The sequence below is a fragment of the Ranitomeya imitator genome, chromosome 4 (genome assembly GCF_032444005.1).
Source record: "Ranitomeya imitator isolate aRanImi1 chromosome 4, aRanImi1.pri, whole genome shotgun sequence".
In the NCBI taxonomy this organism is placed as follows: Eukaryota; Metazoa; Chordata; class Amphibia; order Anura; family Dendrobatidae; genus Ranitomeya; species Ranitomeya imitator.
Window position 1 is genome coordinate 25,276,190 of NC_091285.1, and position 14,555 is coordinate 25,290,744.

The following is a 14,555-nucleotide window of genomic DNA, read 5'->3' on the forward strand; positions in this document are numbered from 1 at the left end:
GGGGTGCTGGCTCTGGGGCTCGGTGGGGGTGCTGGCTCTGGGGCTCGGTGGGGGTGCTGGCTCTGGGGCTCGGTGGGGGTGCTGGCTTTGGGGCTCGGTGGGGGTGCTGGCTCTGGGGCTCGGTGGGGGTGCTGGCTCTGGGGCTCGGTGTGGGTGCTGGCTCTGGGGCTCGGTGGGGGTGCTGGCTCTGGGTCTCGGTGGGGGTGCTGGCTCTGGGGCTCGGTGGGGGTGCTGGCTTTGGGGCTCGGTGGAGGTGCTGGCTCTGGGGCTCGGTGAGGGTGCTGGCTCTGGGGCTCGGTGGGGGTGCTGGCTCTGGGGCTCGGTGGGGTGCTGGCTCTGGGGCTCGGTGGGGGTGCTGGCTCTGGGACTCGGTGGGGGTGCTGGCTCTGGGGCTCGGTGGGGGTGCTGGCTTTGGGGCTCAGTGCAGGTGCTGGCTCTGGGGCTCGGTGGGGGTGCTGGCTCTGGGGCTCGGTGGGGGTGCTGGCTCTGGGGTTCAGTGGGGGTGCTGGCTTTGGGGCTCGGTGGGGGTGCTGGCTCTGGGGCTCGGTGGGGGTGCTGGCTCTGGGGCTCGGTGGGGGTGCTGGCTCTGGGACTCGGTGGGGGTGCTGGCTCTGGGGCTCGGTGGGGGTGCTGGCTTTGGGGCTCGGTGCGGGTGCTGGCTCTGGGGCTCGGTGGGGGTGCTGGCTCTGGGGCTCGGTGGGGGTGCTGGCTTTGGGGCTCGGTGGGGGTGCTGGCTCTGGGGCTCGGTGGGGGTGCTGGCTCTGGGGCTCGGTGGGGGTGCTGGCTCTGGGGCTCGGTGGGGGTGCTGGCTTTGGGGCTCGGTGGGGGTGTGGCTTTGGGGCTCGGTGGGGGTGCTGGCTCTGGGGCTCGGTGGGGGTGCTGACTCTGGGGCTCGGTGGGGGTGCTGGCTCTGGGGCTCGGTGGGGGTGCTGGCTCTGGGGCTCGGTGGGGGTGCTGGACTGCGCTCCAAAGAGACTCCCGGGAGGAGGGAAGAAAGGTTCTGTTCTAAAATAATGAAGATGAAGATCAATGAGACTATTCAGATCATAGATATATTAGCCACTTGTCCTCCTGGGTGTCCAGGTGCTTAGGGACGATGACCATGAAAAAGGGGCTTGCTTGTTATGGAAAGTGGAAATGCGGACATTGGCCCCTTAAAGCCTTTAAGTCATTGGGCACTTTGTGTAAAACATGCAAAACTACTCATTACCTAGGTTACCGGCCATCTCTGCAGTCTATCGGACAAGGAGAGCAGTGCTTACAAGCTTTTTCTAAAAGAGCTTGTAAGCGCATCTCTGAAGATCGATCCGGCCAGGTTCAGAGTCCATGGGCGCCTCCGTTGCCGCAGAGGCAAAGCTGGTCTGAACTATCAATCAATTAGGAATGCACAGCCCCCCTAGCAATCAACAGGAGACAACCCCCCAAAATTTTTACTAGGTGGATTCACAGTTTTGATAGACCTGTGCTGATATACTAGAGCATTGCACTAAAACTCTATAATTAGGTAGATCTGAACTATAAAAAGCATATTGTACAGCACATTATGGTCAGGCGCTTAGTGATGGTGATACGTAAAGTGCCCACCACCATGCACCAATTATGGAGGAGGAGGAGGGCACTATTACAGGATGGGGCCCAAGTGAGGGGGCATTTATGTAGGATGGGCCCAGAATGGGAGACATGTACATTGACAGCACCTGGAATCAGTGGTGCTCTATAAAAATAAATATTAATAATAACATTATTACAGGATAGGGGTTATTATCACAAAAATGGGGGACAGTATTACAAGACTGGGGACATTATTGTAGAAAGGGGTAAGTATGTGGAACATTATTACAGGAAGGGGCCAATATGGGAGACATTATCACAGGAAGGGGTCAGCATGGGGGACATTATTACAGAAAGGGGCCAGTATGGGGGACATTATCACAGGAAGGAGTCAGCATGGGGGACATAATTACAGGAAAGGGCCAGTATGGGGTACGTTATTACAGAAAGGGGCCAGTATGGGGGACATAATTACAGAAAGAGCCAGTATGGGAGACATTATTACAGGAAAGGGCCAGTATGGGAGACATTATTACAGGAAAGGAGCCAGTATGGGAGACATTATTACAGGAAAGGGCCAGTATGGGGGACATTATTACAGAAAGGGGCCAGTATGGGGGACACTATTAAAGGAAAGAGCCAGTATGGGGGACATTGTTACAGACAGGGGCCAGCATGGGGGACATTATTACAGAAAGGGGCCAGTATGGGGGACATTATTACAGAAAGGGGCCAGCATGGGGGACATTATTACAGAAAGGCGCCAGTATGGGGGACATTATAACTGGAAGGGGTCAGTATGGGGGACATTATTACAGGAAAGGGCCAGTATGGGGGGACATTATTACAGAAAGGGGCCAGTATGTGGGACATTATTACAGGAAAGGGCCAGTATGGGGGACATTATTACTGGAAATGGCCAGTATGGGGGACATTATTACAGAAAGGGGCCATTATGGGGGACATTATTACAGGAAAGGGACAGAATGGGGGACATTATTACAGAAAGGGGCCGGCATGGGGGGCATTATTACAGAAAGGGGACAGTATGGGGGACATTATTACTGGAATGGGCCAGTATGGGGGACATTATTACATAAAGGGGCCAGTGTGGGGGACATAATTACAGAAAGGAGCCAGTATGGGAGACATTATTACAGGAAACGGCCAGTATGGGGAACATTATTACAGAAAGGGGTCATTATGGTGGACGTTATTACAGAAAAGGTCCAGTATGGGGGACATAATTACAGAAAGGAGCCAGTATGAGAGACATTATTACAGGAAAGGGGCCAGTATGGGGGACATTATTACAGAAAGGGGCCAGTATTGGGGACATTATTACAGAAAGGGGCCAGTATGGTGGACATTATTACTGGAATGGGCCAGTATGGGGGACATTATTACAGAAAGGGGCCAGTATGGTGGACATTATTACTGGAATGGGCCAGTATGGGGGACATTATTACAGAAAGGGGCCAGTATGGTGGACATTATTACTGGAATGGGCCAGTATGGGGGACATTATTACAGAAAGGGGCCAGTAAAAAAAACTTTATAAATGATCCTATTTTTTTTTCTAGGGGTTGGTATATATCCTGCAGTTATCAGCAAAATTTCTGGTCTTGTGATTCTCCATTAACTGTAAATCGACTTCAGAAAAACAGGAACAGATCCATTAGTTTTGAGTTGATTTTGGTTTCTGCGAGACTTTCACATTTAGGCAGCTCTTTAAAGTAAATCTCTTCAGTCCTGGCAAGAGGACATTTTTAGGGGTGAGAAAGCAGATGTCAACCAATTCGGCATCGCTGTACAGAGATGGTCCTCGCTTATCAGTCTAAGTCTCAATCTATTTCCCCTACGTCATGAACACAATCGAATGCCAAATAACTTAAGTAAATGTTTGTAGTGTAAGAAAAAAAGGACCCAAGTAAGAATAGATGGAGAACATACAATCTGCTCGCAGATGTCATCATTGGTGGGATTTGAACCCACGTCCCTAGTGCACTGTGTTGTGCAGCCTTAGGGTACGAGTCTGCAGTCACTCTATATGGCTGCAGACTTGTGAATCCTCACATTACGAGCACTGTAAGCTGTGAGGATTCTTCGATGCCGAGAGCGGACTTTTTTTTAATGATTTGCATACTTCCGCCACATTCCAACTAGACTTTGTCCAGCTTGCTCAATTCATTTCCTTTGAGTGAGGCTGCGCACGTCTAGTCGTCAGGTGACCGTGTGCATGCAAATCACATACTTGAGGTCACGCGCCTGCCCACTCTTGCCACCGAAGAATCCTCAATTCATGCAGTGAGGATAGACATGTCTGCAATCACTTAAAGTGACTGCAGACTTCAGACAACCCCTTTAACCACTAAGCCATTGGGTTCACAGAGTTTGCATTTTGCTAGATCCCCAAATAGCAGTAAGCTGGAGGACATTTTTGCTCCCACAGAACAGCCACTGATTCATCATTCAGGACAAATCATAGGACCAGTTTGCGGACTCCTTACTGTCTGTGATCCCTACTGTGTACTGTAATTAGTGTCCCTCTTTATTGCTTTTCCTCTAAAAACTTTATTAACTGCATCAAATAGCTTCATCATCTCTGTGACACCGTTTCAACCTCTTCTTAAGTCAACTGGTAATAAATATATCACAGAAAAACTCAAACTATAGCAATGCCCTCAATAAATAAAGTAAACACACTTAAAGGGAATCTGTCAGTAAGATCAACCCTACAAAGTCATCTACATAGGCATGTAGGTCATAGGAAACTGAATAACATGACACTTTGATAGCTGCGATCCGATGCCTTATTCCAGAGAAATCCACATTTTTCTTAATATGTAAATGAGCTGTTAAGATCTATGGGGCTTACATAGATCTCATGAAGAATCTGCCTCCAGAGCTTATTTTACATGAAAGGGAGAGTTACCAGTGTGAGACATGTAATGACTGATTGTCTATTCTCAATCACACAATTATTCCAGAGAAATCCACATTTTACTTAACATGTAAATGAGCTGTTAAGATCTATAGGCCGGGCATAGATCTCTTGAAGAATCTGCCTCCAGAGCTTATTTTACGTGAAAGGGAGAGTTACCAGAGTGAGACATGTAATGACTGATTGTCTATTCTCAATCACACAATTATTCCAGAGAAATCCACATTTTACTTAACATGTAAATGAGCTGTTAAGATCTATGGGCCGGGCATAGATCTCTTGAAGAATCTGCCTCCAGAGCTTATTTTACGTGAAAGGGAGAGTTACCAGTGTGAGATATGTAATGACCGATTGTCTGTTCTCAATCACACACAATTGTTCTCAATCACACAATTATTCCAGAGAAATCCACATTTTACTTAACATGTAAATGAGCTGTTAAGATCTATGGGTCGGACATAGATCTCTCAAAGAATCTGCCTCCAGAGCTTATTTTACATGAAAGGGAGAGTTACCAGTGTGAGACATGTTATGATTGACAGTTTGCTCTCAATCACACACAGCTCTGCAGTGAAATCAGAACTAACAAGGTACTGCGTGGCTGTAGGATAGGTGATTAATATGTAAATAATGGACAACCCTTTAAATATTTAATAATGTTTTATTTCATTAGTATTTAAAGGGTTAACAGCAAACTTAGTGCATTGCCTAAGCATCCAGCCTCATACCACAGACAGGATACGGCATAATGTAAAACACATGTCCTTTGGCCAGGCCGGTGCTGCATGCTTGTTACGGAGAACATGGCGCTCTGTGGGTGCAGATGCACGGGCGTGGATTCCTTCCTGTCTTATGTCACCTACATCGGAGTTACTCACATTTATGAAGTATGAGGTGGATGCGACGCTGGTTTTTCTTGTGATCTCAACCAGTCCAGGAAAAAAACTACGTACATGGAAAACACGATTATCAAACTGAGCTGCTATTATTGCCTTTGGGTTTTGTGTATTTTAGTACTTTTGTGTTTGGTTTTGTCAGTATGCACCGTGTATACTTATGATTGCTTTGGTATTTTCTCCTTCATTATCTGTTGAGTGGTTTTAGGCCTTTTTGGCACCAACATTAACGAGGTTGTCTAGAAAACCAACTTCACATTTAGTGAACTGTGATTTAACAGCGTAGGGTCCTTATTCAGGATCCTAATTTTTGGGGGCCAGAGTTAAGAACTACTTAAAAAAACATGTCTCGCTCTGTCTTATCATTGATTAGGGTGCATTCAGACGGCCATACAAATCGGTCCGAGATCGGACTGGCCGGCGGGTCTCCCTACCCGAGCGTGTAGGGAGACCCGCTGTCCAGTCTGTGCATTGCGGTCCGATCTCGGACCGATTTGTACAAATCTAAATGCGCCCATTGACTTTGAAGTTGCTTTCCCAATAAACACATTTATCATCTGTTCATAGAAAAAGCAATAAGTGTAAGCTTACTGGTGGCCTCATGTCTGGGATCTCCGCTGCCTACTGGAATGGGAGATCTGTTGATAAATGGATGTCCAACCAATGGGATACAGTCTGTGGATTGGTGATAAAAGTATTTGATGAGAAAATAAGGGGTATTTCCATCTCCAAGATCCTATCCCAATATGTAGTAGGTGCAACAATAATAATATTAGCAAATACCTCCAATTAGAAATGTAGCATAGTTCTTCTGATTAGCTATGCCGCTTACTCCATGTGCAGGGCATTGCAGGACCTTAGGTATCCATGATTACAACTACTAATATAGTTCCTAGTGGATGTAACCATGGATTCCTAAGGTCCTGCAATATATGCACATGAAAAAAGAGACATAGCGAATCAGAAAAACTATACTACATTTCTAATTGGAGGTATTTGCTAATATATTATTATTATTACACCAACTACACATTGGGATAGTATCTTGGAGATGGGAACACCCCTTTAATTCTTCTTTATTGGGGGATCATTCATCATATTCCTGGTGAGCTTGTGCTGGGCTTCTGCGGATTCGCAGAAGCCAATCTGTGCAGGCAGAGCTACAGGATGAGAACATACTGGAGGAATTGAGTAGCTTCCTGAGTTACTGATGTGACATGTGCATAAAAAATTCACAATGTGCTTGTACTGAGCCCCCGAAATTTGGGTACAGTTGATGACTATGTGCTCTTGTCTAATTAGCGCCTTCTGTTGTGAAATGTGTGTATCACGTGCCCTACATTGGGCATCAGGAAAATGAGAACTAACATCTCAGTTACCAGTGAAGGAAAAGAGGAGCCAATAGAAACATCAGTCCTGAAGAAGGTCTCCTTGCAATCTGCGGTAATCCATCGTGGACCCCTGGTAATGGTACATCTACCAGTGGAGGAAAAGAGGAGCCAATAGAAACATCAGTCCTGAAGAAGGTCTCCTTGCAATCTGCGGTAATCCATCGTGGACCCCTGGTAATGGTACATCTATGTTGTGAATTCTGTTGTCGGGCTCCCTCCTGTGGTCATGAATGGTACTTCGGCTGGTTCTGTCCATGGACTTCCTCTGGTGGGTGTTTCTGAGTTTCACAGGTGACGAGGTTAATTCGTTAGCTGCTGCTCTATTTAACTCCACTTAGATCTTTGCTCCATGCCACCTGTCAATGTTCCAGTATTGGTCTGTTCACTCCTGGATCGTTCTTGTGACCTGTCTTTCCATCAGAAGCTAAGTTCCAGCTTGTATTTCTTTGGTTTGCTATTTTTCTGTCCAGCTTGCTATTTAATTTGTTGTCTTGCTTGCTGGAAGCTCTGGGACGCAGAGGGAGCGCCTCCGCACCGTGAGTCGGTGCGGAGGGTCTTTTTTGCGCCCTCTGCGTGGTCTTTTTGTAGGTTTTTGTGCTGACCGCAAAGTAACCTTTCCTATCCTCGGTCTGTTCAGTAAGTCAGGCCTCACTTTGCTAAATCTATTTCATCTCTGTGTTTGTATTTTCATCTTTACTCACAGTCATTATATGTGGGGGGCTGCCTTTTCCTTTGGGGAATTTCTGAGGCAAGGTAGGCTTTATTTTTCTATCTTCAGGGCTAGCTAGTTTCTTAGGCTGTGCTGAGTTGCATAGGGAGCGTTAGGCGCAATCCACGGCTATTTCTAGTGTGTTTGATAGGTTTAGGGATTGCGGTCAGCAGAGTTCCCACGTCCCAGAGCTCGTCCTTATTATCAGTAACTATCAGGTCATTCCGTGTGCTCTTAACCACCAGGTCCATTATTGTCCTGACCACCAGGTCATAACACATCTACCAGTGGAGGAAAAGAGGAGCCAATAGAAACATCAGTCCTGGAGAAGGTCTCCTTGCAATCTGCGGTAATCCATTGTGGACCCCTGGTAATGGCACATCTACCAGTGGAGGAAAAGAGGAGCCAATAGAAACATCAGTCCTGAAGAAGGTCTCCTTGCAATCTGCGGTAATCCATCGTGGACCCCTGGTAATGGCACATCTACCAGTGGAGGAAAAGAAAAGTCAATAGAAACATCAGTCCTGAAGAAGGTCTCCTTGCAATCTGCGGTAATCCATCGTGGACCCCTGGTAATGGCACATCTAGCTTTTTGAATTTATGGGATGAGTTGGAGTTTGGTTTTGTAAGAAAATCAAAGAAAAAGAGGGCGTAGAAGAGAAGACCAATGATATTGTCTAGGGCTGGAGAAGTGACTTTGGAGATAACAGTTTATATCAGGAGATGAAGAAGAGTAGAGATGAGCGAATATGTTCAGAAAGCGATCGTTGAATCCGAATAATTCACATTCGTACCATATTTGCCATTCAGGTTACATAATTTGCCAAGGACATTCTGCTGTTTGTAGTTCTGCGTGGGTGGGCTAGTCAGGTGTCTAGAGCTGGCCCCACCTCTTTCAATTGTACACGCCCCTGAGCTACTATTTTGACCAGAAATGTTCATTACAACACAAAGCTCCATAAAAATTGCTTCCAATATTGGAAATATAGAAATGAACCTTCCTGATTTATGCAGCTAGATTCTAGGTATAGTTTGTTCTTTGCAGCTACCCTGTCAGAGGTTATTTTCATTTCTGCCTCTTCTGTAAAGCGTTGAGGAATTTGTCAGTGTAATATTTAATGACTCAGCCACTTTTACACAGATATATTGACTTCCTCAAAAGCCAAGTCAGCACAAAAAAAGTACCATAAAATTGTTTGTGCTTCCTTTTTTTTACTAGGCAAACAGAAAAAAAAAAAAAAAAAAAAAGCGAATAAAATTCTAAGAACTTTTATTTTTGAATTGTGTCACTAAAGAGGTGAAACTGAAAAAAAAAACATAACTTGGAGGCATTAAAAAATATTTGTATATAATTTATATTTGCAAAAAAAAAAAAATAATTGGGTGTTATGGTAAAATAGCCATAATGAAGCTAATGGATTTGGGGATCAAGTTGGCCTCAAAATCTGATTACGTGTAAATGTGGGCGTACTGTATTAAAAAATAAAATATTGCATAACAGAGTATATTAAATAGAGGGGGTCCTAAATCAGAAACTTCATCTGTTAACCAGGGAGAAGAGTTGACTCTTGCACTGGAGGACCTTGTATCCATATGCAGTACATGTACAGTTCAAAAGGAACGGTGTAATACCACTGTTCGCCTGTGGGTGTGCTGCAGGGAAATTAGTTTATGAATAATTGCGCCACAAACCAAGGGGGTTTGACAGGGCTTTGATATTGCTGAACTCTCAAAATTAATCTTTTATTTTACCTTCCTCGTCCTCGATTAGAAGCGGTTGCTGGGTTTGTTAATTTAATCACCCTTTTTTATGTATAAATTATTTGCGAAAATAATGTAAAAAAAAAATATCAGATTGGTTGGAGTTCTGCTGACTGTAGCTGACGAGTAGCTGACTGAAGTCCCACAGTGATCCATCAAGCAAAGGGTCCACGTGGTTGTTTTCCAAGTCCAGCTTTTTACGTTCGGTAGTGGTCATGCTTGATATTGCAACTTTGCCTCCTATTTTAATAAAAAAAAAAAAATTGGACCAGCAGATAAAAAGTTATAAAAGAAGCAACACTTTTCCTTTTTCATGGCCACAGTTTTCTACATGTTATTCTCCTGACTCAACAAGAAGTTGCACAATCAGTGGGGGTGTTGAGAGGTCATCCAGCTGTCTTCATACCCAAAGGAGGAAGAAAATAATGGTGGGGAAGAAGAAAATAGAAAGAAAATAATTGTGTATTAAAGAACCACTGACACCATTATATTTATAAGATTCAAATTAAATTTTTAGTGACTCAATGACTTTTTTCACAGTTTTGATTGGGCAAATATGGTCAACTAGAGTCTTACTTCTGGAGGTCATTTATGTCCAAAATTGGGGGGTGTTATGCCGGAGGCGGACTGTTATGCCTGAAGCGGTGGTGGACAAGAGTGGACCCACTGGACCGTGATACTGAACCTCCTCCAAGTGAGCGAACCAGTATAGACAACCCCTATACAGGGACAGTTAGGAAGCAAACTCGGAGGCCTCTAGTACCACGGATGCCAGGACCAGGCATCGGCTCAGGAAAGGAGGGAACGAGGACGGGACAGGAGAACTGGACAAAGGACGGAGCGGAGGACGTATGGGAGAGGTGACCAAGGAAGCGGTGAACAGAGAAACCAGAAGATGCAGAGGTAAAGGGAGTGTATGGAAGGAGGAGCTGAGGAAGCGGTAAAGAGACTGATCAGAGGTCTGACCAAAGACAGCAGGACAGGCCTGGAAGGACGAGCAAAACCAGAGCAGGAACTCAACAGTCAGGCGCCTCCACAAGGAGAAGGCGGCTTGAAATACTAGATGCCAACCCCCCATTGGCAAACAACACTGCCTGGTCAGGTCACAGCACAGGATAAGGAGGAGGAATGTGCGTGCGCGCCCGATCTCTAAGGAGAGGACGAGAGGAGACAGGGCGTGTGACAGGCTGCAGAAGGGAGGCGCGCTGACGCGCCTGAAGAGACACGCGCCGGGAACCAGACCAGGAAGAAGCGGGCGCAGGAGCGACGACTGCGGAGGAAGAAGGAGCAGCGAGCATGGCGCCGGCAGAGACATCCCCAGGACCAGCGGAGGTAAGTATAGTGGTAACAGGGGGTAGGAGGAAGCTTCAAAACACCCTGCTTGACCCCTGCTCAATGCTGGCTTAGCTATTTGTCCCAAGCCACCCCCCTAGGTACTGGTTTCAGAAATGGGCAACTCTGAGTAGATAGGACTTCTTGTAGGTTCCTTTATGGCCAATAACTTTTAGGATCACCAACTCTATGGGACAAAAGATGCTTCAAAAACAATGCCTCAGTATTTCCAAAACTTGAAGAAAGGAGGAAGATTTTAAAATTAAAAAATCACCTATCCATCCCCTGCTTAACACTGGCTTTGCTGTTTGTCCTGGACCAACCCCCAAGGGTCTGATTTTGGAAATGGGTAATCCCAGGTTGATAAGAATCATTTTAGGTTCTTGCATTGGCATCATCTTTTAGAATCGACAATAATATGGAACAAAAGATGATAAATAACATTTCCTGGATTCGAGTACATTTTTCGACATGTTATGCCTACATATAAATAATGCAGCAAAGCTAAATTATTGTTTGGCATAAGACACTTAGACTTTAAGATATGAATTTAGGCTGCAGTATGTCACAATGTGATGTTACGCGACTGCATAAGAGAGCGCCAGGAGTGTGTGGGTGCAAAGGTACATTGATGAGCAAAAGGGGAACACTGTTTTGAACTTTTGACTTTCTGGCTCCATATCTCACCATCCACTACTGCTTCGAATGTGAGACTACCGTCATTTTATAGACCATCATCTTGTCTATCTCATACACAGGGCTAGCACCAGGAATTTCAGGACCCTATGCTGGCACATTTTTTTGGCCCCCTTGATACTCCACCCAGGCTCCACCCTAGCTCCGCCTCCACCTCGCGAACCTTCCACAGTCCCACCGCCCACTCTTGGAAACTCCAGTTCTGCACCACGTTCTCACCAATCACACATCAATAGTTCCCATCGAACACATACAAATCACATACATAGCCATCAACTTTTGTTTTGGCCAAAAGATTTTTTAAGCCGCCACTACAAAATAGACTCATTTGACTGAGCCCTACTCTACTCTAACCTATTAAACATTTGTTAAAATATCCAATACTCTTTTTAGGCATATTTTTATTTCTTTTTCTTTTAGGGAATGTGTCACATTCATTTTTTAAAATGACATTATAGACAGGAGCTCTGTATATAGTTTCAGTGTACAGGTAAAACAGTAATCACCAGTGACATTATACACAGGAGCTCTGTATATAGTGTCAGTGTACAGGTAAAACAGTAATCACCAGTGACATTATACACAGGAGCTTTGTATATAGTGTCAGTGTACAGGTAAAACAGTAATCACCAGTGACATTATACACAGGAGCTTTGTATATAGTGTCAGTGTACAGGTAAAACAGTAATCACCAGTGACATTATACACAGGAGCTCTGTATATAGTGTCAGTGTACAGGTAAAACAGTAATCACCAGTGACATTATACACAGGAGCTTTGTATATAGTGTCAGTGTACAGGTAAAACAGTAATCACCAGTGACATTATACACAGGAGCTCTGTATATAGTGTCAGTGTACAGGTAATACAGGGATCACCAGTGACATTATACACAGGAGCTCTGTATATAGTGTCAGTGTACAGGTAAAACAGTAATCACCAGTGACATTATACACAGGAGCTCTGTATATAGTGTCAGTGTACAGGTAAAACAGTAATCACCAGTGACATTATACACAGGAGCTTTGTATATAGTGTCAGTGTACAGGTAAAACAGTAATCACCGGTGACATTATACACAGGAGCTTTGTATATCGCGTCAGTGTACAGGTAAAACAGTAATCACCAGTGACATTATACACAGGAGCTTTGTATATAGTGTCAGTGTACAGGTAAAACAGTAATAACCAGTGACATTATACACAGGAGCTTTGTATATAGTGTCAGTGTACAGGTAATACAGTAATCACCAGTGACATTATACACAGGAGCTCTGTATATAGTTTCAGTGTACAGGTAAAACAGTAATCACCAGTGACATTATACACAGGAGCTTTGTATATAGTGTCAGTGTACAGGTAATACAGTAATCACCAGTGACATTATACACAGGAGCTCTGTATATAGTTTCAGTGTACAGGTAAAACAGTAATCACCAGTGACATTATACACAGGAGCTTTGTATATAGTGTCAGTGTACAGGTAATACAGTAATCACCAGTGACATTATACACAGGAGCTCTGTATATAGTTTCAGTGTACAGGTAAAACAGTAATCACCAGTGACATTATACACAGGAGCTCTGTATATAGTGGTACAGGTAATACAGTGATCACTAGTGACATTATACACAGGAGTATATAGTATAGCATATAGTATATAGTAAACATCAACAACACGAATGTCAATCCATCTGAGATAAAGAAGAGATCCATAAATAAAATAAATATGTTTATTTCAATATATTAAAAAGAACATCTATATATATAATTGTCTAAGGGTCACTTCCGTCTGTCTGTCCTTCAATCTGTCCTTCTGTCTGTCACGGATATTCATTGGTTGCGGCCTCTGTCGGTCATGGAATCCAAGTCGCTGATTGGTCTCGCCAGCTGCCTGTCATGGCTGCCGCGACGGCGGAGAAAATTGCGCGGGAACCCACGCCAGTTTTTTTCCACGATTTAACCCTTTATTTTAACACCTAGAGCTCCAAAATTTTGCACACAGACATTTGTAACATTAGTAGTGAGGAATATGTAAAAAAATAAGGGATATGAAATGGTTTACTGCATGTAAACAATGTCTCATATCCTGTCAGGTTGTATAAGGAGATAGCAAAAGCCGACAATTGAATTATCGGCTTTTCTGCTATCTAGCTCTGTATGAAATATAAATATATAATATAAATATATATATTTGTGTCTCACTGACCTATATATTATATATATATATATATATTATATATATATATATACTGTATATATATATATATGTATCCATAGAATGTAAGTTCGCAAGGACTTACCAGTCAGTCACTGTAAATTTGTTTACTGTAAACGATATCTATAACTCTATATGTAACCCCTTCTCATGTACAGCACCATGGAATTAATGGTGCTATATAAATAAATAATAATAATATATAGACTGTCTATATGTTTTCACGAATATTTGAGCCCATGGATCCATTCTATGTCCATTTTGCAATCTCACCGTACGGATGACACGCGGATCATTTTTTCAGAAAAAAAATCGCATCCTCGCGTTGAATACGGATCACCGTTCAGGAACTTTTCTACGTATTACGCCTGTAAAAACAGATCGTATTTCCCTACGCTAAGTGTGACGCCGGCCTAATGCTTATCACAGGATAGAATCAAAACCCTACTCATAAATGGCTCTAATCAAGTATACCACCAAAAAAAATAGCAACTACAGAGTGCACAGATAAATTATCCAGATATACAAACAGAGTCTGGTTTGTATTTCTGGATAATTTACCTGTGCACTTTGGTTCTGGAGTGGCCATCTCAGTCTCCTGACCGCAATATCATTGAGCCACTTTGCGGAGATCTCAAGCACGCAGTTCATGCTGGACAGCCCAGGAATATACAGGAACTGGAGGCTTTTTGCCAAAAAGAGTGGGCAGCTTTACCATCGGAGAAAATAAAGAACCTCATCCACAACTACCACAAAAGACTTCAAGCTGTCATTGATGTTAGAGGGGGCAATACACGGTATTAAGAAATGGGGTATGTGAACTTTTGATCAGGGTCATTTGGGTGTTTTGGGTTGTCATTATGATTTAAAAAGAGAAAACATAGTAGTTTGACAATAAATGGCTTCACCCAACCACTAACCATGAGTGGAGAAAAAGTTTTGGTGTTATCATTCATATTCTCTGAAAAAAGGCAAAGAAAGCAAAAATTCTGCCGGGGTATGTAAACTTTTGAGCACAACGGTAATTACCATATAGACCAGATGTTAATGTTCTGAT